Genomic DNA, 27773 nt, shown 5'->3' with positions numbered 1-27773 from the left:
ACAATAGAAGTAGTTCATTTATTCTTTAAGAGTATTTGTGTATTCAGACGGAATGCAAAAGATAATCTCAATATCTCCAAGCGACGGCGAAAAGCATTATGTTGGTTCTGTCGAACAACGTGGTAATTGTATACTTTTTAAGTTTTGGCACATGATGGTTGGGACACTTTGTATAAGCACATATACATACATACACACGTGCAAAAACGCACATACACGCCTCTTCTAAGCTACCTATGCCCTCTCCATTTCTACCAAGTGTTCTGCTTCCTGCAGCACACGCACACATGTACTTTGTTATGCGAAGCATTTCTTCGCCTAGTCCGAGCCAAGGTAAAACTTGAGGCTGTCGCAAGTCACAGAGGTTGTCACTGACGCAAACGCACCCCCTTGTGCCCGCTCCGAAGCCGCTACTGGCTTGTAGCCTCGTTTCCTTGTGCCTTTCGCCGGTAGGGTGTGAGCTCGCCACAAATTGCCCTGGCTTGGTCGTACTAGCTGCGCTACGTCGTGCTTAGGCCTCTACTAGCAGATACAACAATGGGCCCTCGAAAATATCAAGCAGTGGAGGAGCGTATGCGTGCAACGGCTCTGAAGAGACGTGTACTTTGAAAAGTACTTTGTCAAAGACGAATTTCTTGCGCCATCTAGCAAATGCAATCTCCTGTTGTGGCTGCGACCGTACGTCGTCACCGTAAGTTGACCGGCGCAATAGGCGGTCCGAGCGAGCGTTTCCTTTGAAGGACGTTACATTGTTTTGGCTTTGCGCCATGTGCACTGGGGAAATAATTCTCAATTACTTGGACAATCATCAAGGTTTGTTTCTGCCGTGATGTTTTTAACACAGACGCTTCTATGCAGACGCTTTAAAAAGCTAACTTACTATTCTCTCTCTAAGGATGTTTACGTGCTAATGCCTCGCAGTTGTTTTTGCCTTTGTATTACGGTGGCACACATTCTACCTGTGTAAGAAACCGTCGTTTGTTCCGAGCGTAATGACAGCAAGTATAGTGAATCAACGACGACCTGCTCATACGAGCAGACCAAAACACTGAAACGTAAGGTGCCTCGACATTTGCGCGTGTTTCATGATGGGGACATTTGCGCGTGTTTGAGGTACAAAGGCTGTGCAGCCTGCCCGTTGCGAGTAACAGGAAGTGGCCTGGGGCTCGCTCAAACGTGCCAGTCTTCTTTCAGGCGCGTATACAAGTTGAACGCTGTACTTGCTCAGCTGCAGTATAAGGCTAGTGGAGCGGGATGGTGTGCCCTATTCGCTTCTTTGATTTTTACAGTCAAGCTGATGGTGCGTTGTATGGATCTTTGACTGACTCGTTCTTGAATGCGCTAACTCTCCGCAAATCACTCCATTTTTCTGAGTGTGCGAAGGATGAGTGGTTTCTCATAATGCTGCGTTGACGATAAATGAACGCTGCCATAAGACGCTCCCATTGCTCGCGATCGGTCCTTGCGTAATCTACTACGAAATTGGACATTTTTCCTGTGCTTCCCGTGGATACCAATCTAACTTGACTCGACTAGTCACGATCGATAATGTTATTTGCGGTTGCAATGACTCACTTCATTTCAACCAGTTTCTTCGGAATGCAGTTTTTAACCACAATACCACAACGCATTGCTATATTGCAAACAATTGAAATAGCAAATTGTTTATATGCCTTTCTTTAAAGCATTTCTGTAACGCATATCAGCGCATCGGCAAAAGAAGACTCAGTGCGCTGAACAACACTAGTTAGAAACAAAACTTAATTTGACCGTCTGACACAGGTATAAATCGACGGCACCCGCTTATTGCATTATATTGCAACAACAATAAACCTAATGAAATATTGCTTCGCTAAAAATGCGCGCGGTGTCATTCCTTGACAAAATCTGCCATATTCAATAATATCTGTCTATCCATCTATCCATCCATCTATCCATCTATCCACCTATACATCTATCCATCTAGACTCTTACGCCAGCCCAGTTGCACAAGCTGTCTTTCTTGTGCTACCAGGTACTAGTGTCACTAGCGCGGGAGGTGGAGCGAACCTTTCTGGGTACAGCTTGCAGCGGGGGCGCAATGTAAGTGGGGGGGGGGGGGGGGGGGGGGGTGACATGCAAACAATTATTTGTGGACGAAGGGATAAGGTGGTGGATGCGTTTCTCTCAGTGGAGCCGTCGCACAATGCGCCGAATAAATAAAAGAAAATGGAAAATTTAAGGAGCGTGCGCTTGGTAAAGCTTAAACAGGTTCGGAACCACTCCTCCGACTTAGTAAAAAAAAAAAAACGGTGCGCGAATATCGTAGGCTGCTGCGAACATCGCAGCCACATTTAGACTGGTGAGTGGAGCGAAGAGCTCGCAAGCGGATCTCGAAAACACCTTTTTCTGAGCCCTTCTCTTTTCAATGGAAGCCTGCTCCTAGCTCTCTATCGGACGGTTACTTCGCAATATATCTGATTACCCGAACGTGGTTCCTCTTGGCCAATAACGGAGATTGACCAAGACGGCTGTTTGGATAACTGCGCTTCTTAATGTTGTTACACCGTGAATTTTGTCTACGCTATTTGATAAAGAGACTGAAATAAGCGAAAATCTGCTTCTTGAATTTCGCAAATAACCACTCTCGCAAGGAGCGGAATATCATCTGCTCATGCTCGGACACGGCCACCCGCATAGCAAAAAGATTTTGGCCACCCTGCTTATCAGTGTCGTGACCCTCGTGTCTCGGTAATTAGGAATGTTTTTGAATACTCCACTAGCCTTGAACCCCGCGAAACTTAATGGGACCCTGAAACGATTTTGACGATTTTGTACATACGTACTGAGCCGTTAGAGCAGGTCCTTCTGATCATTAGTTGACGCATCTAAGGACTGCGCGTAAAGCGTGTAATTTATTATAAGGTTTTAAATATGTACATCGCTGCCGATGGCAGCACACTGCTCGGCGGAATTTTCAGCCGCTCCTACCCATATGACGTAAATAACCCAAATGACATCAGTAGCGCGAGCTATCCGATTGGAATTCCCAGTGCCCGTCATCGATAATTTTCCATCTTTATGGTGAAAAAATGATTCTTGTAATAGTTCGAATATTAGCTAATTTGTTTCAATAAAAAAAAAGTAGCAGAACGAGAGCGGACAAGAACAATTTATTAATACACTTAAGCCCTTCCGGCACACAGCAAGCGTCGTCTGCTTGGGTTACAACGTGCTGTATTTTGATGAGAGCTCCGCGGTCAGAGTCGGTCTCAGTCTTTTCGCGAGCGCTATGATTCGACTTTGTTGAGTTGTGGACTGCAAACGTAGTGACTGGCAATATGTCAGGCTGCGACATCGTGTCCCTCTGCAAGGAAGCAGACGAGAAGACTGGCTGCAGCGCATTGGACTGCCACTATTTGATCGGCGACAGGATTTGCACGTTTGTGGCCGTCACTTTACACCGGAAGATTAATAACGCAATAGCGTTTCGCGAGTCCGGTATTAGGGTAAACGCAGGCGCAAGGGTACAGGGCCTGGCCGTTTGACCGTGTCTTTTCACGGGATGAGCAGAAGCGCAAATGTGAATGGTCTACCTGGTGCAGCCACTTGGTGGCACAGAGCTCAACCACACACAGTAGCAGTAACGAAATGCGCTCTTCTTTGCTGCTGCTGCAAATGTTTTGCAGGAGTTTGATTGTTAACACGTTGTTTTTGTAAACGTTTAAAATGTTTTACGCTTGGTTAGATCAATATTTCTTTGGTTGGTTAAGCTCTGCGCCAACAGGTAGTTGGACCGTGTAGACTAATGAGGCCGCTTACCTATGTCTACGCTCATAAACTCATCAGCTTGAGTTTATGCCTCCAGCCATTTGTCGAAACGCCCAGCTCACCTGTGGTTACCGGAATACCAGACAGGTTCGGCGCTGCGACAGAATGCTCGCAACTCACGCTAATTCGATAGCTCTCGCTTGGCATCGACTGCGAAGCAGCTGGCGGAGAGTTTGGAGAGGCTTCGTGCGTTCGCCCCTAGAGACGCGGAAGTCGACGACACGACGTTCCATCATGACGCACAGTCAAGGAAGGTGGAGCTTAGCCCCGATCACTCGTAGAACGAGCACCTGTATACCAAGATGTCCAAACTTGTGAGCTCCGCAGGCCCACATAGGTCATTGAACATGAACACTGTGCGTGGTGTAATCTCTGATCACGCCCTCCCTGAACTAAGTGAAATAACTGTTAGATGGATGACAATACCAGATCGTGGTAGAAGCGCAAAGATTTCAGACGCGACGACAAAGAAATTGCAAGAAAGCACGTAATCATTACATTTCGAGCAAGCAACCTCCCTTATTCAATCGAGACCGGATACTCCGGTCCGCGCCGATGCTTCATAGTTCAGCCTCTTTGGCATGGATTTCAGAGCAACAGAGGGCAAGCTACTATTGCAAAATACTCATGTAAAGACCACCCTCAAGTTACCTGCATTTCCGCAAGCAACTGTGCTAGCTGTGGCGGAAACCAGCCCGCCTATTCGCGATCTTACCCGACACGGAAGAAGGAAAAGAAGTAATTGAACTCAAGGTAAAGCTAAAGCTCTCCTTGCCAGAAACACGCAAAGATTTTCCTGCTCACAATCAGTAGAATCCATCCTACATTGATGTGACTGGCAAGGGGGCAGCGCCACATCCTCCGGCGGCTGCCGGAATCACACGGAGTGTCACGGCAGTTACGCCACCAGCCTCTCTGGCAGGACCAGCCACTGCTGTTCCACCCCCTGCCACGAAGAGCCAGCAGAGTGTCCGGGCCTGGCGGCTCCAGGGCCACTGCTCATGCACACAGGCCCGAAAAAACCCCGAGCTTTCCAGCCGAGCGGGCTTCGTCCAGGGCATCTTTAGAAGCGATCGATGCAACAAACACAACGTCGGTGTCGCAGATGCCCCAAGAAACGGCGTCGTTCCGCGGAGCGCACAAGGAAAAAAAAAAAGAACTTATCACGGGGCCTTGAAAGGTCTCGTGAGCTTACCGAATTAATTTCTCTTGACACACACCATAAAACGCTTCCAATATGGCTACCCAGATAATGCTTTCAAATCTGAGAGGTCTAACACGCAATCTTGTTGACATTAAGGAACTCCTACACAATTTTAATCCAAAGGGTGCTGTGCGTACAAGAGACACACCTCAATCCTTCACAAACTTTCTAGGACAATATCCGGTTTGCCGCAAAGACCGCAACGACGCTTTCACCTCGTCAGGCGGTGTTGCCGTAATAGTTAAGGGTGTCGCCTGTCCGCATCTACAGCTGCAAGCGCTCCTTGAGGCAGTAGCAGTCATAGTAGGGCATTTTGGTAAGCTTTTAACCATTGCTTCCTTTTACCTGCCGCACAGCTATCAACTTTCCATAACAGAAATTGAAACCTTTATTGCACAACTTCCAGTGCCCTACATTCTTGTTGGAGACCTAAATGCTCATAATCTCTCTGGGACGACCCTCGATATGATGTCATCATCATCATCATCAGCCTGGTTATGCCCACTGCAGGGCAAAGGCCTTTCCCATACTTCTCCAACTACCCGGTCGTGTACTAATTGTGGCCATGTTGTCTCTGCAAACTTCTTAATCTCATCCGCCCACCTAACCTTCTGCCACCCTCTGCTACGCTTTCCTTCCCTTGGAATCCAGTCCGTAACTCTTAATGACCATCGGTTGCCTTACCTCCGCATTACGTGTCCTGCCCATGCCCATTTTTTTTTCTTGATTTCAACTAAGATATCATACCTCGCGTTTGTTCCCTCACGCAATCTGCTCTTTTCTTACCCCTTAACGTTACACCTATCATTTTTCTTTCCATAGCTCGTCGCGTCGTCCTTAATTTAAGTAGAACCCTTTTCGCAAGCCTCAAGGTTTCTACCCCGTACGTGAGTACTGGTAAGACACAGCTGTTATAAACTTTTCTCTTCAGGGATAATGGCAACCTGCTGTTCATGGTCTGAGAATGCCTGCCAAACGCACCCCAGCCCATTCTTATTCTTCTGATTATTTCAGTCTCATGATCCGGATCCGCAGTCACTACCTGTCCTAAGTAGATGTATTCCCTTACCACTTCCAGTGCCTCACTACTAATTGTAAACTGCTGTTCTCGTCCGAGACTGTTAAACATTACTTTGTTTTCTGCAGAATAATTTTTAGACCCACCCTTCGGCTTTGCCTCTCCAGGTCAGTGAGCATGCATTGCAGTTGGTGCCCTGAGTTGCTAAGCAAGGCTATATCATCAGCGAATCGGAAGGTACTACTAATCGGAAGTTACTAAGGTACTACTCCATTAACTCTTATCCCCAATTCTTCCCAATCCAAGTCTCAGAATACCTCCTGTAAACATGCTGTGAATTGCATCGGAGAGATTGTATCTCCCTGCCGGACGCCTTTCTTTATTGGGATTTTGTTGCTTTCTTAATGGAGGATTACGGCGGCTGTGGAGCCGCTATAGATATATTTCAGTATTTTTACATACGGCTCGTCTACACCCTGATTCCGCAATGCCTCCATGACTGCTGAGGTTTCGACTGAATCGAACGCTTTCTCGTAATCAACGAAAGCTATATATAAAGGTTGGTTATATTCCGCACATTTTTCTATCACCTGATTGATAGTGTGAATATGGTCTATTGTTGAGTTGCCTTTACGGAATCCTGCCTGGCCCTTTGGTTGACGGAAGTCTAAGGTGTTCCTGATTCTATTTTCCATTACCTTAGTAAATACTTTGTAGGCAACGGACAGTAAACTGATCGGTCTATAGTTTTTCAAGTCTTTGGCGTCCCCTTTCTTATGGATTAGGATTATGTTAGCATTTTCCCAAGATTCCGGTACGCTCGAAGTCATGAGGCATTGCGTATACAGGTTGGCCAGTTTCTCTAGAACAATCTGCCCACCATCCTTCAACAAATCTGCTGTTACCTGATCCTCCCCAGCTGCCGTCCCCCTTTGCATAGCTCCCAAGGCTTTCTTTACTTCTTCCGGTTTGTCAGACGATGTCAGACGGCTCCTATTAGAAGATTTCCTGTTGTGCCAGGTGCATCCTTGCTAAATAAGGAAAAAGCAACCTTTTACAGCGTCGCAGACAAGACATTTTCATACATAGATTTAAGTATTGGCTTAAATACATTCGTTACGCACTTGGAATGGAAGGTGCTTATGAATCCATACGAAAGGGACAATTTTCCAATTATTTTAAAATTACCAAAACGGGACGAATCCTCCCCACATGTGCTCCAGTGCAAAGTCGACTCAACATACTGGAAGCGATACACAGGGCTCATATGTTTGATATGGGATGGCACTCATACGTTTACTATTGCTGATACAGTAGCACATTTAACAGAATTTATTGTCGCTGAAGCGGCGATATTTATCCCGCAACAAATGGATATATTTCCAAACAACATGTTCCTTGGTGGAATGATGAAAGTAGCGAAGGGCAAAAGAATAAAAATAAGGCTTGGAATCAACTTTGTGACTCTTCGATCAGAGAAAACCTCATCTGCTTTAAGAAAATAAAGTCGGAAGGTAGAAGAAAGCGCCGCCGTGCCAAAAGAGAAATCTGGCAAACATACTTCTTCGAGGATTGTAGCAGCAGTACTTATGGAACAGGAACACAGTAGGAAGGAATACAAGAGGACGCAACTGCACTATCAACTGATTTCTTTACTGAAATTCTCGCGCATTTTATTTCGTCACCACATCTCGTCTGTAATTTATCCGAGACTTCTCTCAAACGTACGCACGTGCACCCCTAAACTTCATGACGGGCAAGTCCCGAAAAGGAGCGACGATAGGCTAGCTCTGGAGTAACATGTCCGCTCCAAGAAGGTGACAGAATACTATAAGAAATGACCAAACACTTACACCCTGAAACCCACAGAACGCTACTGTCCCTCTTTAACTCTAAATTCACTGCCGAATACATTCCGCCCACCTGGAAAAGAGCAGTCGTAATTCTTATTCTCAAGGAGGCCAAGGACCCTTCCTCCGCCATTACTTATATGCCTATAGCTCTGATAAGTTGCGTGGTCAAACTATTCCAAAGAATGAATAAGCGGCGGCTCATCCATTTTCTTCAAAACAACAAAATACTCTATCCCTTACAGTGCAGTTTCAGGGAAAATATATCCACGACAGATTACCTTGTCCGCATCGAGATAAACATCCGTGATGCCTCTTTTGCGCAAATAGTTTTTCTTGTCTTTGTTTATAGACATCGTGAAGGCATCATGCATGAGGCAGCAATAGACATCAGAAGGCAACATTGTATTTTGGAATTCTCCGTGACCTGGCTGGAATGGAGCTCGACCCAACTTGCTGAACATGATTCAGAGTTCGCTCTCGAATCGCATGCTTCCGTGTTAGAGTTGGTAACGTCCTGTCTCGTCCTTTTACAAAGGAGGCTGGTGTTCCATAAGGCGGTGTGCTGAGTTACTCTTTTTATAGTCAAAATTAACTCGATGCAGGCGGTCATACCACGCACTATATTTGATTCCGTATATGTCGATGACATCCCAATAGGTTACAAATCATGTAATCTATGCACCTGCGAGCGACAAGCCTGGTTAGAAGTGCAGCTCGTACTGGCATGAGAGTTGCAGACTATCCAGTCTGACATCTCTTTCTTAGAAATATCGAAACGAGCCCCTGAGGCGCATATACACTCGCCCTTTTTTGAGCTGTGCTGTCTTCCTGTGCTGAATTTTACACAGATATTTCGAAGTCTCCTGCTGGTGTTGCTTACGCAGCTCTGGGACCTTCTTTTTCAAAATCTGGGGCACTACATACACAAACCTGTATCTCCACGGCGAAGCATTCGCCATACTCTAGGCTATTCACTACATAAGGCTTACAAATGCTTCTAAGGCTATTGCATTCACAGACTGATTAGGTGTATTGAGAGCCTCAATTAGTCTAAGACAACACAACAACTCTGTTTTGAATGAACTGTACTGCTTGTTGTGCTCTGCATATATGTGCAACCAAGTGATTGCCTTATGCGGGGTACCTGGCCACAAAGGTATAACAGGCAACATAGCTCCTTTCGAAGACGCTACGTCAGTGACATTTAGCGACACAGATAGAAATATCTCCATAACTACCTGAGACCTAAAGTCTTATCTACGCCGTAAACTGACGAAGCATTGGCATGGAGAGTGAGATACATAAGCATTGAACAATCTACACATGATAAAACAAAAACTAAGAACTGGATAAGTGAGAAAATAGCAGGGTACCAGAAAGAACATTTTTGTCGATTAAGTATAGGACGCACTTACGGCACTCAATAATATCTCTTGACTGGGACAGGGGTGGGGGATCCTCCAGCCTGTTGATTTTTGTTAGGTGCGGCAGTATACCGAAAGTCGTCCATGTTCTTATTCAATGCCCTGCAGTAGAAGCAGAGAGGAAAAATTATTTCCCTTCTGCATATCGCGGAAGTATAGATCTTCACCCGGCAATTTTCGCTGAGCAATGAGTCGCTCTTAAACCTTAAATTGTTCTTACAGTTTTCAGCTGAAACAGGCACTCTAAAAATTATTTGACTTGATAACTTTTAGCGCACGTATTACAGCCCTTGTTTTGAAGGGCTCTAGTGAAGCTGCAGTGTCACTGTTATGTTCTGCTGCATCATGACTTTAACGAAACTCAATTGCCATTGCCCACATCACTAACTAGTCAGTGTCATTACATTAGTACCTAAATATATATATATATATATATATATATATATATATATATATATATATATATATATATATATATATACGCAGGAAAGGGACGACGAACTTTTTGGAAGACTTCTTTTACTTAACGTTTTCGGCTGGTGGACCAGCCTTCGTCAGAGTAGAGTATGTATATATATATATATATATATATATATATATATATATATATATATATATATATATATATATATATATATATAACGCCATTTACAGCGACACTTTCGAGGCCCTTTTACAGACATGTCGCATTTACCAGAATTATTTCACTGTCCACGCCATCCGCAATTCATCGATAACATTACCCTTCGCCATGGAGCGCTTTGGGCATACCTGGCCCCTACGCCATAAATCTCCACATATCTTTATCACAAACATATGGTCCTGCACGAATTTAATGATTGTCAAAACCAGGTACATATTTCAACTGCAATTACCGAAATAATTTAGAGCATATACGAAAAAGATATGGTAGGTGAAAAAGGCCTTTTTTGGTTCTAATATCGAGCAATGTTTTACCGCTGATTTTTGCCAAATATTGCGGCGACCTTTCTGAACGCATAATTCTATCGTTCAGCTGCTCTCAAAGCAAATTAAAAAAAATACATTTAACGACTGAGAAGTGGATCTGCGCTATACATTTTGGCAGAAGTTGTCTCTACACTTCAGAAATGCAGCTGAGTAATTGCAAATAAGTTGTTTTCGCAGTGGCAAGGTCTCCTTCATTGAAAAACTGTACAAATGGTGGTAGCCATGGAACTTGAGTTCGCAAAAAAACTTGTTTTCTCAAGGTGCAGCACCGTTGAATACAGGTTATGCTCGATGAGCGTTTGTGAATGTGGTGACAAGTTACGCATTTTATGTGTACTTGTGGGTGACCTGTCCTTAGCTTTATCCCTACCTGAATTGCTATCGTGCCTGTATATGCCTTCATTTCTACCTGACAAAAAGTGATCATTGACATTCAAGAACATTCCTTTCTAGTTCCTAACTTACCAATAAACAACTTTTAGAAAAAAGATTCAATTCCTCTTCGAAATGTTAAAAGACTGGCGTGAGCATAACGAGAGTTCAAGATCGCTTTTACCATTCGATCCAGATGTTTTACGTATCGTGAAGGGATCATTTTATGGCATCAACTACAACAGATTAGGTTTTCCTTGACGACAATAAAACGTGACACATTATTGTTTTTTATGATGATAAGTGGGCCACTTGAATAGTGACATTGCCAATAATTGAATAACACCTGTTAAATCCCCAATTTCGTCAGATTGCCGTTGGTGCTTATCGTTTTCATCATCAAATCACCAGTTTCTTGTAACTTAAACATGCTTTTTCTTGCCCTGTGTAGTGGTGCCTTGGAAAATAATTCTGGTCTGACAATAGTGGCTATTCCGGACGTCGTCACGTTGTGACTATTTCCATTTCGATAGAATTAAAGATTCTCATTCCGGAAGAAAATTGCCTTCTAGAGGCAAAATCGCTGCTGATATTTTTATAGTTTCCTATAGTTTTATGCACTGGGCCATTTACCTATCCTGTATAGACGTGAGAGCCCATTTATTGCGTAATAAACAAATAAATGAAACATGAATAATGTACATTGGATAGCGTTTACTAATATATTGATGTGCTTTTTATTTGTGCTGGACTAAACGGTTCTATAAATAGGGTAGCGATAATTGTGTACTTACTCACGTTATCATAGAAAAGAAGTGCTTTATTTCAATTACCTCTAGCTTAGTGATTTGTGCCTGCTGATAAGGAAATTGATGGCATGGAAGAGATGGATTTGTCGATGATTCCAAATGTTACAGATGCGTTTACTTGATGCATGCAAGTTGTCAGTCGTTCTTTACGATGTATTTAATATAAAGCACTGAGTTGGTGAAGACGGCATTGACTAAAGTTAGCAGCACTTTTCTTCCCTCTCTTTCTAGGTGCGCACATCGATATTTCACTTTATGTTTCCGCTTATCTCTTCCTTGAAGCAATCTTCCGGTCAGAGAGACAGACAGACAAGCCCCAAACAAGATTGCGATACATAGACGTAGTAACTGTAATATGAGGACATCGTCAGGACAGTTGAGATACCTTTTCACCCAACAATAAAATTCACATGCAACCTTTCATGAAGCGCATAATTTTTTGGACGCGACAATGTATATTGACAATGGGACAATAAAGATTACGCTGTATGGGAAACCTGTAAGGAAACGAATAAAGGAAAACAATAAACAACGCTGTATGGGCACTATAACCTCAAGCTATTATAACCCTTTCTATTCCAATTTTGCTATCAGACCTCCGAGATTGGTCAAAAACTATTGAGCACCAGCCCCACTACGCCTGTTTGTCACGCAACGTCGCGAAAACCTCGATAGCGCCCCGTCTGATAGGACGTGTACACACTGATTATGCATGATTGGACCGAACAAAATAAAAACAATTATTTCGGATTCGACGTCTTTTCGCCATTAGCCCTCAGTCATTGGTGGAAAGCTTCGGGGGTGCGCCCACTTCACCTGCCTGTCACGCGACGTCACAAAACCGCAAAGACTCACCGCCTCAAAGTGGCATGTACACGTCAAAGATGCGATATTATTCCGAACAAAACTGAATTTTTTTTCTGAATAGCCGCAGGCTTCCCTGTCCTGGAAGGTATAAAAGATGGCTGCCACCGATCCTTCAGGCACTGACTACTCGCACCTGCTGGAGAGCATGAGTTTATTCACGTGCAATAAAACTTTTTGCATAGCCATGTAACGTTTTCGAGCATTTTCGTCACGTTTGCAACCTCGCTCTACCAACTCTTCGTTGCTGAGGAGCCGTTTTAGCTACATTCTTAACTTTCCGTTGCATGCCACCGCGATTTTCGACTAGCCACCTCAAGGTAAGTAATGGAAACCGGACAATCACAGTCGCCGGCAGCACCCTCTTGATCGGGTTATCGATTTTCAGTGCACTGGCTCGGTCCCATCGAATCGCTGAACACTTGAGAACGCTCCTCTCCTCTTGTCAATCAATTAGATCAGACAAGGTGCTTAGTGTAGGCAATGTTACTCTTTTCTAGAACAAACAAAAGTGACCTCCTATAAACGGGGAGAGCAGTTGACTGGTCTGTTAAGACATCCCCGCGGATCACCGCTCAATGCTTGCGTCGGCAGTTACGCAAATTTGGCGTCAGGAGATTGGAATAAAAGCATTATGGAAATATTTTACGTTATAGGGCCCCGGATTACCTTAAAACAGGAACCACCCCAACGGTGCCCTTCAAAAAACCTACAAGGATGCAGCTATATTTGATGGAGCAGTGTTCATCAAACCCCGTCCTAGTGTCCCAAGAAGAACAACGCCTCTTCTTACTACTAAATTCTCAAGCGTACTCATAAAGGTGAACATCCTCATTAAATGCTGTCCAATTCTAACCAGCAACCAACCACTTAAGCTTCGCCCGACCCGCCTAGAGCAGCCTACAGTCGCAACACTAATTTTAAAAATATTCTTGTACATTCTAAACAAACGACAAAGTCGAAGTCACGAAATGATCCCTGTGGTCACCGCAAGTGCTCTACACGCAAACATACTCAATCTATTACTACAGTAAAAAGCACAGTGTCGAATTACTCACACAATGTACTTTCGAGTTTCAGCTTCCCATCAAGCAACGTAGCCTACTGTGCAGAATGTGCCGCTCGTTGCAAACAATACGCAGATGAGACTCGACAGCGAATTGATACAAGACTCAGCGGTTACCGCGCAGATACAAAACAGAATTTACCTAAAGCAGTAGCCAGCCTCTTCAATGAACAAGCGTCTTCAAATGGCCAGCCTCTTCAAAGCAAGGCTGCATGTACTACAAACAAATTTTCGCTACTCTGGCGACAGGAAGTCTACGGAATTGTACCTTATACAAAAGCTTCAATGCCTACACCCGATGGGAATTAGTTTGCCCTGTATAAGCTTAGAATTGCTAAAAGCTGTAACGGTAACCGGAAGTTCTCCTATCATCAACACAGGCACAAAACAGATGGTGCCACCGATAACCAAAATTTTTATACTTCACGTAATCTTCCATTTCCAATTTTCCCTGTATCTCCCCAACCTCTCATTTTATTATGCTCTTCAATGCTGTAGCGTACGCATTTGGACTGGTTGGTTCATGATTACGAGCAATAAGAACAGCGCTAAACGACAAAACGAGTGAAGGGACACAGACAGCAGCGATGTTGTCTGTGTCCCTTCACTCGTCCTGTCGTTTAGCGCTGTTTTTATTACTCTTCCATGCTATTACGCAAAGATAAATTATACAATCCCTTTTGCCGTATTTCATTTCATTTCATTTTTTCATTTCATTTTATTTCCTTAAAGGCCCCATTGAAGGGGTATTACATAAGGGGTGGGTACATACATACATAAAAAAATTGAAGGCCAGATTTTTATTGCAGGGTAAGATAATTTGTTACACCTACCCCTCCCGCTTTTGCTCTGGTCACCGTCCTATTTGTTTTTCCGGGTTTTTTCTTTCGCTTTTTATTTTTTGAATACCCTCATGTTATATTCAGTTTCGTTATTCATTTCAGTTCTTTATTCCCCAGGGGGCGCTTCTGCTCTTCATTATATATGTATTGGTTGTATACGGTAAATAAATGGCTTTCTACTTCGGGACGGCTGGAGTCTGACTTGCACCTTCGGTCAACACCACATTGGCGACGAGAATGTCGTGAATGTAACCCCAGCCCCGTTGCGCCGTCCGTATCCGCCCACCATGAGCTTCACCGGGCTTGCTCCGCCACCGTTTTTCCTTCCGACGCCCGGCCGTCCCTCATAGCCATGGGAGCCGTGGGAGCCGATGTTGAACGTGTACTTGCTGGCATCCGGAGCCGCCGCATTCAAGCTGGAGCAACGCAAGGCTATTAATTTGCATTGTTTGGGGGAGGAGGGCCAGCCTATTTATCAGACGCTACATGCAGGGACCAGCGCCGCAGCCCCGGCCGCACCAATTGCCGCAGCACGCGCCGGTGACAAGTCTGTCGTGGCCCCTCCTGACGAGTGCGACTCTGCACTCGCCGCATTACGGCACCAGTTTTCGACGTCGCGCAGCGTTATCATCGAGCGTCATCGCTTTCACCGCCGCAGCCAACACACAGGCGAGTCCGTCCATGACTTTATTGCCGCTCTAAGGAGCTTGCGTCACATTGTTCGTTTGCCTCGGAAGATGATGGTCTGCGGGATCAATTCGCTGCCGGCGTAGCTTCCACTCGCGTACGTGAGCGGTTACTGCTCGAGGGTTCCACACTTTCATTCGAGAATTCTGTTCGAATTGCACTTCAGTTTGAGCCGGCGGCTGAAGAGCTAAAGGAGCTTTCTGCTTCGGTCGAAGCAATTTCATTGCGGCAGCCTCGTAAACCATCGTCGCATTCTTCAAAAAAAAAAGGAATTCACAACCGGCAGCCACCTTAGAGCAGAATTTAACCAGGAGTGCGGGCGGCGCACGTGCGCCACAACGGAACCGCCCCCCTGAACGGAACCGAGAACAGAGTAGTCGCTCCGGTTCGCCACATTGTTTCCGATGGGGCTCGCGGAACCACATCGCGTCAGCGCCGCAGTGCCCAGCGCATGGCAAGACTTGTTCGTTTTGCGGTCGCAATGGCCACTTTCAAAGGGTATGCAACCGCAAGCTAACCCTAATGCAAGGCCGAGTCCGTGAATTTGAATTTCATGGAGATGTTTCGTCACCAAGCAGTGCTGAGGAAGTTTTGACTGGAACGTTCCGCGCGTAGCGGAATTCACATTCAAGTGCAAGTCACGAATGACACTTTGACATTCCTTGTTGATTCAGGGTCGTCTGTTTCAATCCTGTCGGAGCCAGAATTCAGTCGATATTTTCAGAGCGTTCCGCTCCTGCCTGCTCTGCATGTTAGTCTGCTTGACCACTCTCAATGGCCGATTCCAGTGCGAGGTTGTTTCCAGGCAGACGTTTGGTTTAAAGGCCGCACAGCGTCGCTACGTTTTTATGTTCTTCACCGAGGAACTTGTCTGATCGGTCTTAACGGCATTAAAGCCTTGGATCTTCGCATTGAGGGTTCTGTTCTCAAGTGCTTATACACGTCTGTTGCTCTGCAGCCGACTGTTCCTGTTCTATCCCGCTATCCTATTCTATTTCCACACCATCAAGCACGCAGCCCCGTAACAAAGCTCTTCCGCCGGCCTTAGCGCATGAGTTGAGTTCACTTTTCAGTCCAGAGTTGGGTATTGCTAAGGGGTTCACGCATCGCATCAAGACACGGCAAGGCGTGCAGCCTGTAACTTCGAAGCTTCGCCGTCTGCCATATTCTCTCCGGTCACCAGTATCAAATGAGCTTCAGAGGTTGCTGAGCCTCTTGACATCATCGAGCGGATCGATGCTTCTGAATCGGTGCCCCCCATTGTTGTAACAAGATGGTAGCATCAGGATGTGCCTAGACCTTCGAGAGCCAAACAAAGCTATTGTTCCAGACAGTTTCTCATTGCCCCATACAGAGGAGCTGCTTCACGCTTAGGTAGACGCTACACACTTCTCCAAACTTGACTTGGCTTCCGCTTACCATCAGGTTCTCTTGCACCCTGACAGCAGGGATCTGACGGCTTTCATCACTCATGATGGCCTTTGCCGTTTTAAAAGAGTTTGCTTTGGGTTGGTTTCTGCCCCAGCGGCATTTCAGAAGATGATGGCGACAATCCTTGACCGCTGCCCTGGCGTTTTGTTCTACATTAATGAAGTCATCTTTTTTGGCAAGACCGCAGAAGAGCACATTTCAAACGTTAAGACCGTGCTGCAAAAGATAAAGAACGCAGGTCTGAAACTGAACAAATGCCTTTTCGACGTTCCAGAACTTGCATTTCTGGGGCACAAGGTCACTGCACGTGGTATCTCGCCACTTCCAGAGAAGGTAGACTCCATAGTTAACACACCAGTGCCAACTGATGTTGCCACCCTTCTTTCGCTTCTGGGTCTCGTAGAATACTACTCCAAGTTTGTTCCACACTTGGCACAAGTGGTTGAGCTAATGAGTCTTACTTCGCCAAAATGAGCCATTCATCTGGTCTGCCGAAGCAGACAACAGTTTCAGGAGGGTCAAAGAAATGCTTTCGTCGAGTAGTCCTCCAAATGTTCGCTCTGTCATTGCCAGTTATTGTGTCGACCGACGCGTCTGACTGTGGGCTGGGAGCAGTCCTGCAGCAACAAAGTGGCCACGAGCTCCGCACACTCGCTTTCGCATCTCGTACACTGTCGCCTGCAGAGAGAAAATATTCAGTCGGTGAACGAGAAGCTCTTGCGTGTATTTGGGCGTGTGAGCGATGGCACACGTACCTGTGGGGTCGCCATTTCACAATTCGAACAGACCACCAGGCACTGGTGTCCTTGCTGTCGTCACAAGGACATGGAAGATGCCCACTCCAAATCGCACACTGGAGTGCACGACTGCTTTGCTACAATTTCACTGCTGAATACCGCAAGGCGTCCACAAGCACTGTAGCAGATGCACTTTCTCGGCTACCAGCACCTACCTCGGAGGCAGAGATTGCTAAGGAGGAAGAAATTGTCTCGTTCATTGAGCCAGCCTGCGTGACCAAGGAGAAGTTCAGGCAGGCCGCCTTCGATGACAGTTGTCTGGAAATCGTCAAAGCATTCGTGCTGAGTTCCTGGCCGCCAACGAAGTCCATACAAGAAGAGGCGAAACCAGTCTACGCCATTCGGGAAGAACCTTCTGTTGTCGATAACCTGCCACTGCGTGGAGAGCGCCTCGTTGTTCCGTCCTCCTCACGGCTCCGATCATCGGCACCACGCACGAGACACATCCGGGAATCACGCGCACGAAGGCGCGACTGCGTGAGCGGTTCTGGTGGCCACGAATGGATAAGCAAGTGGAAACGGCAGTAAAAAATTGCTATATCTGCCTGGAGAAGATAAGTCCGCCAAAACATCACCAGCGCCGTTGCAACCTGTTGAATGGCCTGAGCGACCGTGGCAAAACCTTGGCCTAGACATTGTTGGTCCTTTGGAGCATGCAGCTTACAACAGCAGATTTGCTGTAACGCTTGTTGACTACAATTCTAAATGGCCAGAGGTGTATTTTTGCCGCGAAGTGTCCAGGAGCACCGTGAAAGACTTTTTAACAAGTGTTTTTGCCCGTGAAGGCTACCCGGAAGAGATTGTTTGTGACAATTGACCTCAGTTCACTTCGCGTGAGTTCATAACTTTCCTACAAAACAGAGGCATCAGTCTTTCACATTCTTCGGTATACTACCCCCAAGCCAATGGGCAAATACAACGTTTTAATCGCACATTAAAGAACTTCATTCAAGTTTCACTCCTCGAAAGGCGACCACTCTGGCAAGCTGTCACAGAATACTTTGCCATTTACCGCTGTACTCCGCACGCCACCACCGGGGTTGCCCCAGCAGTCCTGCTGCATGGTAGAATGCCCCGAACCAGGCTGGATGTTGTGGGTTTCTCAGCACCAGCATTTGCTGAAGACCCAGCCAAGGAGTTGGCGCGAATTCGTCAAAGGGTTAGGCATCAGCAGCAAAGCAGCAAGCACTACACGGACAAAAGGAGAGCCGCCAAGAAGACGAAGATAGCCGTAGGCGATTTTCTCCGTATCAAAAAAAGTCTGTTCGGTTCAAAGCATACTGTGCCTTTGCTTCACCAACTGAGGTGATCAAAAGGAGGGGACCAGCCTGTTTGCGACTTGGAGATGGCTGTACGTGGAATGCCTCCAAGCATTCCAGGGTTCCGGACAGGGGCACCTGGGAACCAGGCCCACCTGCCACGCCGCAGCCGCGGTCTCTTGATGCACTGCAGCCCGCCACGTCGCAGCTTCCTGATGCGCTGGAGCCTGCCGCACCGCAGCCGCGGTCTCCTGAGGCGCTGCAGCATGCCGCGCCGCAGCCGCGGTCTCCTGAGGCGCTGCAGCATGCCGCGCCGCCGCCGCGGTCTCCTGAGGCGCTGCAGCCTGTCGCGCCGCAACCGCGGTCTCCTGAGGCGCTGCAGCATGCCGCGCCGCAGCCGCGGTATCCTGAGGCGCTGCAGCATGCCGCACCGCAACCACGGTCTCCTGAGGCGCTGGAGCCTGCCGCACCGCAGCCGCGGTCTCCTGAGGCGCTGGAGCCTGCCGCACTGCAGCCGCGGTCTCCTGAGGCGCTCGAGCATGCCGCGCCGCAGCCGCGGTCTCCTGAGGCGCTGCAGCCTGCCATGCTACGGCCTCCTCCCAGGATGCAGGCACTGTCTCCTGGCATACCGCAGCAGCAGTCAACGAGCCCGTCACCAGTGCGACGTCCAAAGCGGCCGACCCGAGAGCGCCGCCACCGGCCTGGCTCCAAGACAATCAGACCAATTAGTTGGCGGTCTCACATTGTGTACATAGGTTGTAAATATGTGTAAATAGGTACAGTGTGCATGCTTTGGGGTTGTCCTTACTAATACTTACTAACAACTAACCACTAAAAATAAGGGAGTATGTTATATTCAGTTTCGTTATTCATTTCAGTTCTTTATTCCCCAGGGGGCGCTTCTGTTCTTCAATATATATATTGGTTGTATATAGTAAATAAACAGCTTTTTACTTCGGGACGGCTGAAGTCTGACTTGCACCTTCGGTCAACACCACACCTCACTAACGCATTCAAAAGTCCCAGACGATAGGATACTTTTTTCCGTGCCTCAATTACACGGATTGTCGCCACTTGCGAATATCGCCATGATGACGCCTACGCAGAATTACTGAGGCTAACGTCCCTTGAAACACGAAGCCCCTGCCTCCTAGCTCCTCCAACCATTTCGCCCCCGACTCCGTGTCTCCATCTTAACACCTTCGAAATTGCCACACGCATTGCTTCTACGCTACTCAAATAATTCTTTCAGCTCATATATTTTTGTTACTCGCGCAACAACTGGCTGGCGGGCTGTTCTCAACCCACGAAAGCATGCTGCCAATGATAGCCCTCAAGGCTTCCTAAATTCTTTCAGCCAACAGCCTCCTATGTCCTTCGTTTTTTTTTCTCCCCGCCTTCCAACTATCGCGGTCTTGTGCCCTTGTTCTTGAAACCATGTCTAGAGACGTCAGACAACAGCCACCATTTTCTTTGCAATCTCTCCCTTTAAACAAGCCGTCACTCACAACGATCACACGTGACATCACTCTACTAACCCGTTAAAACTAACCTGCCGACGATGACGAGGCCGCCAGTGACGAAGATACGCCCTCCTGTCAAAACGTTGGTCGGCATTTCTGAGGCACCTTATTCACGTTTAGAACGCTTGCACCCCAGTGTGCTACTCTATGTATCAGCCCTATTCGTGAATTTGGATTTTCATAGCCAGGGTCGCCTGTAATTATTTGACATACACAAACGTATTCTTGTGCATACGCTAGAGGCTCCAAGGCGATCATCAATTCTTATTCCCTTGCAGGATATTGAACTTTACCGTTCTCTTCTTCATAATTATCTTCCAACCTCCTCTTGCCCTTTTTCTGTTTGTTTTCATTCATTTGTTGCAATTCATCTCCTGTGCTTCTGAATAAGACTGTGTCATCTGCAAACCGAAGGGGGCTCAGATTTTTGCCATTGATGCTCACTCCGGAGCTTTGCATGTCTAATAGTTTGAATACTTCATATTGGCATGCAGTTAACAGCATTGGAAAGATTGTCTCTATGCCGGATTGCTTTCTTGACAGTTATTTTCGGGTTTTTTTTGTGCAGAATACCAAGGCAGCTGTGGAATATTCGTCCATATTTTCCAAGATATTCACCCCTGCCTCCTGCACTCCATGATTAAAAGTGCCTCTATGTCTGCTGGTATCTCTACTGAATTGTATTTGCATAATCTTCGAAAGCCACATTGACAAGTTGATTCTACTGCGAAGATTTATCAATCAGCACCAATAATATGGATGTGACCTACTGCAGATTATTAATTTGTTAATGGTGCCTGTTTTCTTGGCTAATTGATGTCGAATGTGCCCTTATTCTACTAAAAATTATCTTCTTGAATACTTTATACAATACTGGGCCTGAAAATACAAGCCTAATGTGATGAACCTTTAATTTTTCCATTCTTTAGCTTCGCCCGTCCTGTGGATTAGTATAATTTTGGCATTCTTCAGGCTACCGGGCACACTTTAAGTTCTGGGGCGTTGCGTGTAAAGGGCCGCAAGCTTTCCAAGCGTAACATCCCCTCCACCTTCGAATAAATTTACTGATGTCTCATCTCCTCCCTCCGCTTTTTCTCTGCACATGCCTTGCAAGATCACTTTAACTTTATTGCTAGGTATATAAGGATCCTCTGTGTCCTGTTCGTCACTTCTTAGAATGAATGCAGCAAGGCTACTTTTTGTACTGCACAGTTTTTGTATTTTTAGATTAGTATTATAACGTTACAGTAATAATACAGGTATATTTATTTTGCTGCTCTCACTGTATCATCGAAATTGCTGATGATATTTCCCTGTTGATATTTCATTGTACACATCTGCTCTTGTCCTACATAGAGAACGAAGCCAATGTACGTCCGTCGGCTACCGCTGCTCAGTGAAACCTATTTAATAGAACTCCCTTTCCCCTGGCCCGTTCGCGTTCTTATCGCACATTTTTCCTTCTGTACACAGCACACTACCACCCGCGAGCAAACGGACGAGATGGTCAATGATGGCATCAACGTCTCGTCGTTTCTCGTCTCAACTTCTCCGATGTATCATCATCCTGCAAAAGGTGGAACGCCTTCTTGCATGTAATACGATAAGGGCCCAGCCTAAGCTACCTGCGGTTCCGAGTGAAATGGGCCACCCGTGACGCATCGAGTGTACTTAGTTTCGTTACGCTGACAGAGATTGCCGTGCCTTAGGATGCCTAGGTACCATCACGCTTTGAACAATGATGGTACCATAGAAACACTCTAGTAAGAGCCCTTGACAATTTAGGTCTGCTATCGAAGAGAACGAACAGAACGCTAGGCAAGCGCTGTCTTTCATCTAGCAAAAATGAAAGCTCGCCAGAGCGAAATGGGAGAATATTGTAACCGTAAGAACCAGAACATTCGTGGGAGAGTATTATGAGACCAGAAAATTTGCACCCAACAAACGAAACCGCTCGGCTTGCAAGAGGGCCTATAGTAGACAGTTCAACGACACGCGAGTTTCAATACCTTGAGTACAAGCATCATGTATGTACAGACTGGCACCTTGATAAGCATGCTTGATTGACGACACCTCAGTGGGCGTATGCGCACGACTCCGCGAAATCTATTTCTCCCTAACGATAGCTGCTCCACTTTGTACACCGCCAGCAATTTATGTTGTCCTCGCGATTTATTGCTCTCTTTTGATTACGACGGGATGTTTCCATCTTCATAAGTTGCAAAGCAAAAGTGCTACAGTTCTTTTAGAGCTAAGTGTCTTGTGTTATGGTACTCTATGTCCTGTGATCACATAAGCGCAGTATCCGCACCTGATTATGGTAACTGCACACTTTCAGCATGTAAAAAGTAGCCGTGTCGTAAAATTGATCCAAAACTCATTTGCAGTGCTTGTGTTTTGTGCCTTTTTACACTTACCGCAAACGTAGCTTCCAGTACTTCGGTGTATTGTGCTGCGTTCATTCATTACAACTTTTTCAGCCTGACGCGCCTCTCCGTGAACATAATTCTTATGCTCTTTGGTCACTTTCAATATAGCTTCAACTGACGCGCGTAGTCATGCGATACCATCGTCTTCCCCCCACCATTGCCTTCCACTTGTCGTTATCCCGTTGTCCTCATGCTGTTCCTGCCATAATGACTTCCATAGTTTGATCGCGGTCACTGTTTTTTTTTCCATTCTAACGCCTTTACTGCACCGTTCTCAAAGAGTCGTCGTCACACAGCTTGCAAATGGCCGACCTCGACATGGCAGCACCAATGATACGTTGGCCATTCGATCAGATGAGCGTTTGCACATATACCTGAAAAAGAACTGCTCTCAGAATGACAACTACGGATTGTAAGTAAACAAACCTTCAACAAGATGTGTCGGGCATTGACTGACTATTATTCACATTACGATTGACAGTCATCGTGAGATGGGTTTTATCAGAATTGTTTTATATAAAACGCTACAGTGATCTAACGAACAGGTTTGCATCAAAGTGAAGGGAAGGCTTTGTGAAGCGGCTAATGAAATGCGTTAAATTTGACCATTTTGTACCTGCGTCACTAGTGTAACAGAAACTGGCACGAGCATGCGCTCTCGTGTACCCTTGTTTAGCAATGTGACCAATCTTATACAGGCTTTTGTTTGATCATTTCTTCTCTATCTTAGACGTACAGGCCGCTTCCTTATCAGCGCCCCCTTGTGGGTATGTGCCACACTATGGAAAGTTTAGTCATCAACACACTGCACTCATATCAAAAAGCTGGTTGGGGTTTGCGTAATATGAACATTCCGCTTCTTGGCCAGTCCCCCTTATCCACTTGTTTCATTTTAGCGGCCGCAACTTCGCCACGACATAATCCGTCTAGAATTTGTACCATTGTATGAATATCATCATCAACATAATTAACATGTGGCGATTAACTCAGAGAGCTTGTTGGCAGTACCACATTATGTTTTTTGAGATTCTTCCCACGGTGGACATTTCATAGTGTCGAAATTACCATAATATCCACGCAGGGACAGGTTTCTTTGCCGAATTTATCTTGTGGGCATGTAACATAACAAGCGAATCATAATCATCAACAGCGCCACGGTGTGGAAGTCAGGATTATCACCAACACACGCTGATAAACTTATAGAGGTACTTGGCACTGGTAGGATATATATCTTCCACTTCTCCGTCAACCGCCGCTGCCTATATGTGCCATACTATCTGGATCGTAATCTTCAACACGCGGTGATCATCGCGAAGGGCTATTTGCTATTGGCACAAAAGAGGTGTACGTGCATTTCGTGTATTTAGGATAGTAATGTTTCGCTAGTGCCAAGAAAACAAAGAAAATGAAAGCGGCTGTGGCGCAATGCTCAGAGCATCTGCTTGATGCAAAGAGGGGCCGCAGCTCGAAAGTCGCCGCCCGACGCACGCTTTCTTTTTCGTGAATATAAACCTAGTAGGTGAGAAACCGACGAGCGACGAAAGGACACATATACATTAACATAAACCGGGCCAGGCGAAACCGTCGAATGGTAGGTAAAAGATCCCCTCAGTAAAGGTCCTTTGCATAAGAAGATGTGCGCCCTTAAATTTGCGAAGCGCAATTGCAGATAACACTAGAGCGTGAGGCAAAGTATCGCTGGTATATTTTATGAATCGTGCATGAAGAAAACAACAAAGTGAAGGAGGAAGCCAGGGCACGTGCACCGACGTTAAATATAAGTATGAATAAATACAAATGGATTATTATTATGCATTGATGCTCAGGTGTTTGCTATTGAGGCATAAACTACTCCATGAGGGTCGATGGTTAGTCTATTTGCAGAAATAATGCTTGAGATTACATTGAAGAAGAATGCTCGGCGCTGCAGCCACATCGCAAGTCTCCAGGGAAGCGCGAGCTCGAGATTGCCTGGGCCCCTCTGGTAGGAAACCCCTGCCAACGTGTACTCTTGCTCTCGTGCCGTGTCCCTTGCTGGCTTTAAAAAATACAATAAAATAAATTCTCCCCACCTTTCTCCCAGTTCCCGAGCGTTTGAACAAACGTTTCAGCGCTACAATGTGCCAGATGCTCCATCAGCAAATATGGCACCTATTAAATCGTCTGCAATGATCGGCTTGACTTCATCGTGACTGTGCGTGTGGAATGCAGCAAACTTTCATTTCAGAGAGGTTTGCCTAATAAGCAGCTGAAGCGTAGAAATGTTCGTTAAAGCACGCAATCAGCCGGTAAAACGAGGAATCGTGCAGTAATGGAGAGCGAGTAATATGTGCCGAAGTAGTATCATTAACGAGAATACAGCTGGCGAACAAGGGCTGCTTTTCAAGGTATGATAAAGATTTCCGCAATACTGTATCCGTGAGGCGCACTAGTAGTGCCGAATCAAGACACAACATTTATCAAACTGAATCACTGCTGTCATCATCTTAAAGGTATTTTCCACATCTAGAGGTAAGTAATAATTTGGTATAACAAAAGAATGCATAAACAAATTATTATAGCTGTAGCTAATCTGATAATATATAGCGATGAATTTGAAGCATATGAATACCGTCCAATAATATGCTTTGCCAGCATATCTACAAAAGGAACATATATGTTTTAATTTTATGCACCTAGATGTTGTATAGAAGAAACTTGCATTCATGATAATTGAAGCTGCACGAAAAACCCATTTTAGGAGATTTACCAAGCAATCCGGGTATACAAGGAGCAGTGCATTTAAATATCTGTCTCAGTTTCATCAAGTAACAAACACATTTAGGTTATTTCGTTGGGAGCGGGCATACCTTAATATGGACAACCTTGATACATTCGCACATTCACAGGTGCACTTGAATTTGTATAAGACACTTTGTTGGCGTTTGTCAAATAAAGCAGGCAGTAGTCCTTTTACACCGCCGGTATTGATAAAAATTCCGTAGATATTCAGCATGTTTACGCGTTTTCGTATCGTTATTGCCTAATGCATTAGGGCCAATAACGGTTTCCCTCGGCCGAAAATTTCTACATTTTCACGTTCTCGCGTAGTTTTCTCAAGTTCGTGCGTGAGCTTGTTCAAATATTGTGGCCGATTAGAAATGAAGATTTCATCCATTGTCTTCCATCTTCAATAATTGCTTTTGCAGCTTTATAATACATCGTGGATGCTGTATCAGAGCACAAAACTCAACTACCAGGTGAGAAATTGTTTTATAATTTCATGATTGCTGATTTGTGTAATATATCTTGTCTAATTCTTACCAATCTATGAACTTGGTGTTTGCCCCCTGTGACAAGGCAGGTATACTGATCTAAAATGCATTAACAAAGTGTCGAACTCTTCTTCGCGTTCTCCACTCCTCAGCATTCTTTTCTCGACAAATACTGAAGGTTGCTTCGTTTTTGCGACACTGCTTCTCAATGTCCAGCATATTGCACCTGACAGAACGCGCGTGTGTGTGTGTGTGTGTGTGTGTGTGTGTGTGTGTGTGTGTGTGTGTGTGTGTGTGTGTGTGTGCCTGCCTGCGCGCGCGTCAGTGCCTTTCCCTGTGGTGGGCCAGGAGGGGTTAGAAAATCTGTGAACTGTTGTGTCTCAAGCAGCGGCCGCCAGCGCCGGAAAGCATTTTCTCTGTCGTTCTTTTGAACGAGAGCATTCCAGATTCTATGCACGGCGCCCCCGCGAATGGACTCCAGCCTTCAGAAGGCTTCAGCCCTAGCAAGACTCAATGTCGAATCCACCTAGAAGCTAGTGGAACGATGTAATTAAACGTTCGTTGTTAATCGTTACGTCGTCGCCGTGTCTTCTGCGTGGCCCTCTCAGGGCTCTTGAGCCGCTGCTAGGTGCAGTCAACGGCACAATCCTGAATAACTTGGTCCCAGAAGGGCGACCCTACAACCATTGGTCAAACTCCAGACCTTCATGCCCATGCTACCTTGACGTTCCTGGGTGAACCGTTTTTAACAGAGCTCATAAGGCTGTGAAAAGACACCCAAGCGATAAAAATGTGTATGGCTAAGGCCCCAGAAATCTACCGAAGTGTTCCGGTGCTTCAAAACGTTACCACAGTTGCAAGCATTAACGTCACCACCTGCAATGGTGCCGCCTCGGTTGTGCGTCGAGAAATTCAACATGAGCTAACATAACTTCAGGGAGTAGACGCAGGTTACCAGTGTGCGTTTGAGGAGTGCATTCCCAAGCCACCGCTATCCTGGACTCGAGAACGTCACATGAAGTACCGACCACCGTCGGAAGAGGCAGGCGTCAACAACACGACTTTTCAATCCCTTCCGACGAGTATTAGTCGTCGCCAGCCCTCCCAGCCCGACGTGACACAACAATTTACTACCCCACGCCACGATGTGGTCCTGCGAATAACGCCAGACGTCACGACCCTCCCACGATCCTACCCCACGCCTACGTAACGATCCTGCCGAATCCTATCAAACAGTACGTGTAGCTCCTCTAGTTTATTTTTATTATTTTTATTTCAACATACTGTCAACCCCATGGGGGTTATTACACGAGTGGGTAAACAATTTTGACACATATGTACGTTTGCACTCCTGGCTTATATTTCACAGTGGCGCACCTGTGTGCAACGTGCCCGGTTTGCCAGAACATACTGCACACTTTTGTCGCCACAGCCCGCAGCGAGCGTCACATTATTGGGCTTACCCAGCTCGTTTGCACCAAGACACGCCCTAACCTATCAGTGTGTATCCTCTGTGGCAGCAATGGTCGTAGCTGCCGCGTGGTGAGTCCTCCGTTCCGAAGCGCAACCTTACACCGCCGCTGACCCGCTCGCCGTCCCACGTCCTCGTCGGTTTCCTTCCCCGCCGCAGCAAACTAGCTTTAGCGATTGATGAAGGAGCGATCGCCTAACGGTCAGTTCAGCCAATCACTCCGTCTGCTGTTATGCTAAAGAAGAATGTGTGCGCTTATACAATGGGTGTAAATACACATGTTCTTGTCGATACTGGTGCTGGTATGTCGGTTATGAGCCTTCACTTCACAGATCGACAATGACACAACGCTAGCTTCGCGTCAGATCGCAAAGAAACTTTTTGTGGAGTTAGAGGTGAATTGCTGCGCCCTGCTTGTGTTCGTTCGGCTTCAGTTGCGACTGAAGAACAGATTTTTGGAGCCAAATTTACTCTATTGCTCCACACAACTCACGAGGTTACTTAGGCACACATATCCTACATGAATGCACTGCTATGCTTGACTGTGGCTCTGTAAAGATTCTACTATAGAGTGCGTTGCCCATCACCATGCTATAATACCTTCAGATCGATCGAGCCGACTTTCTTTCGCTGCCTAAAGACTTATTTCGGTGTTGTCGGACAACCTTATATGTTCCCCGTGCGTTCTTCG

General features: G+C 46.0%; 1 pseudogene; it reads left to right on the top strand.

Moving 5' to 3' along the window:
• Positions 1-14071: 14071 nt before the first annotated feature.
• LOC126543520 (uncharacterized) lies at positions 14072-17963 on the top strand (annotated as a pseudogene).
• The last annotated feature ends 9810 nt before the right edge of the window (positions 17964-27773 follow it).

The sequence above is a fragment of the Dermacentor andersoni genome, chromosome 10 (assembly GCF_023375885.2).
Source record: "Dermacentor andersoni chromosome 10, qqDerAnde1_hic_scaffold, whole genome shotgun sequence".
NCBI classification, from domain to species: domain Eukaryota; kingdom Metazoa; phylum Arthropoda; class Arachnida; order Ixodida; family Ixodidae; genus Dermacentor; species Dermacentor andersoni.
Note: the sequence above shows the minus strand (reverse complement) of the source record. Positions and strands in the feature narration are given on the sequence as shown.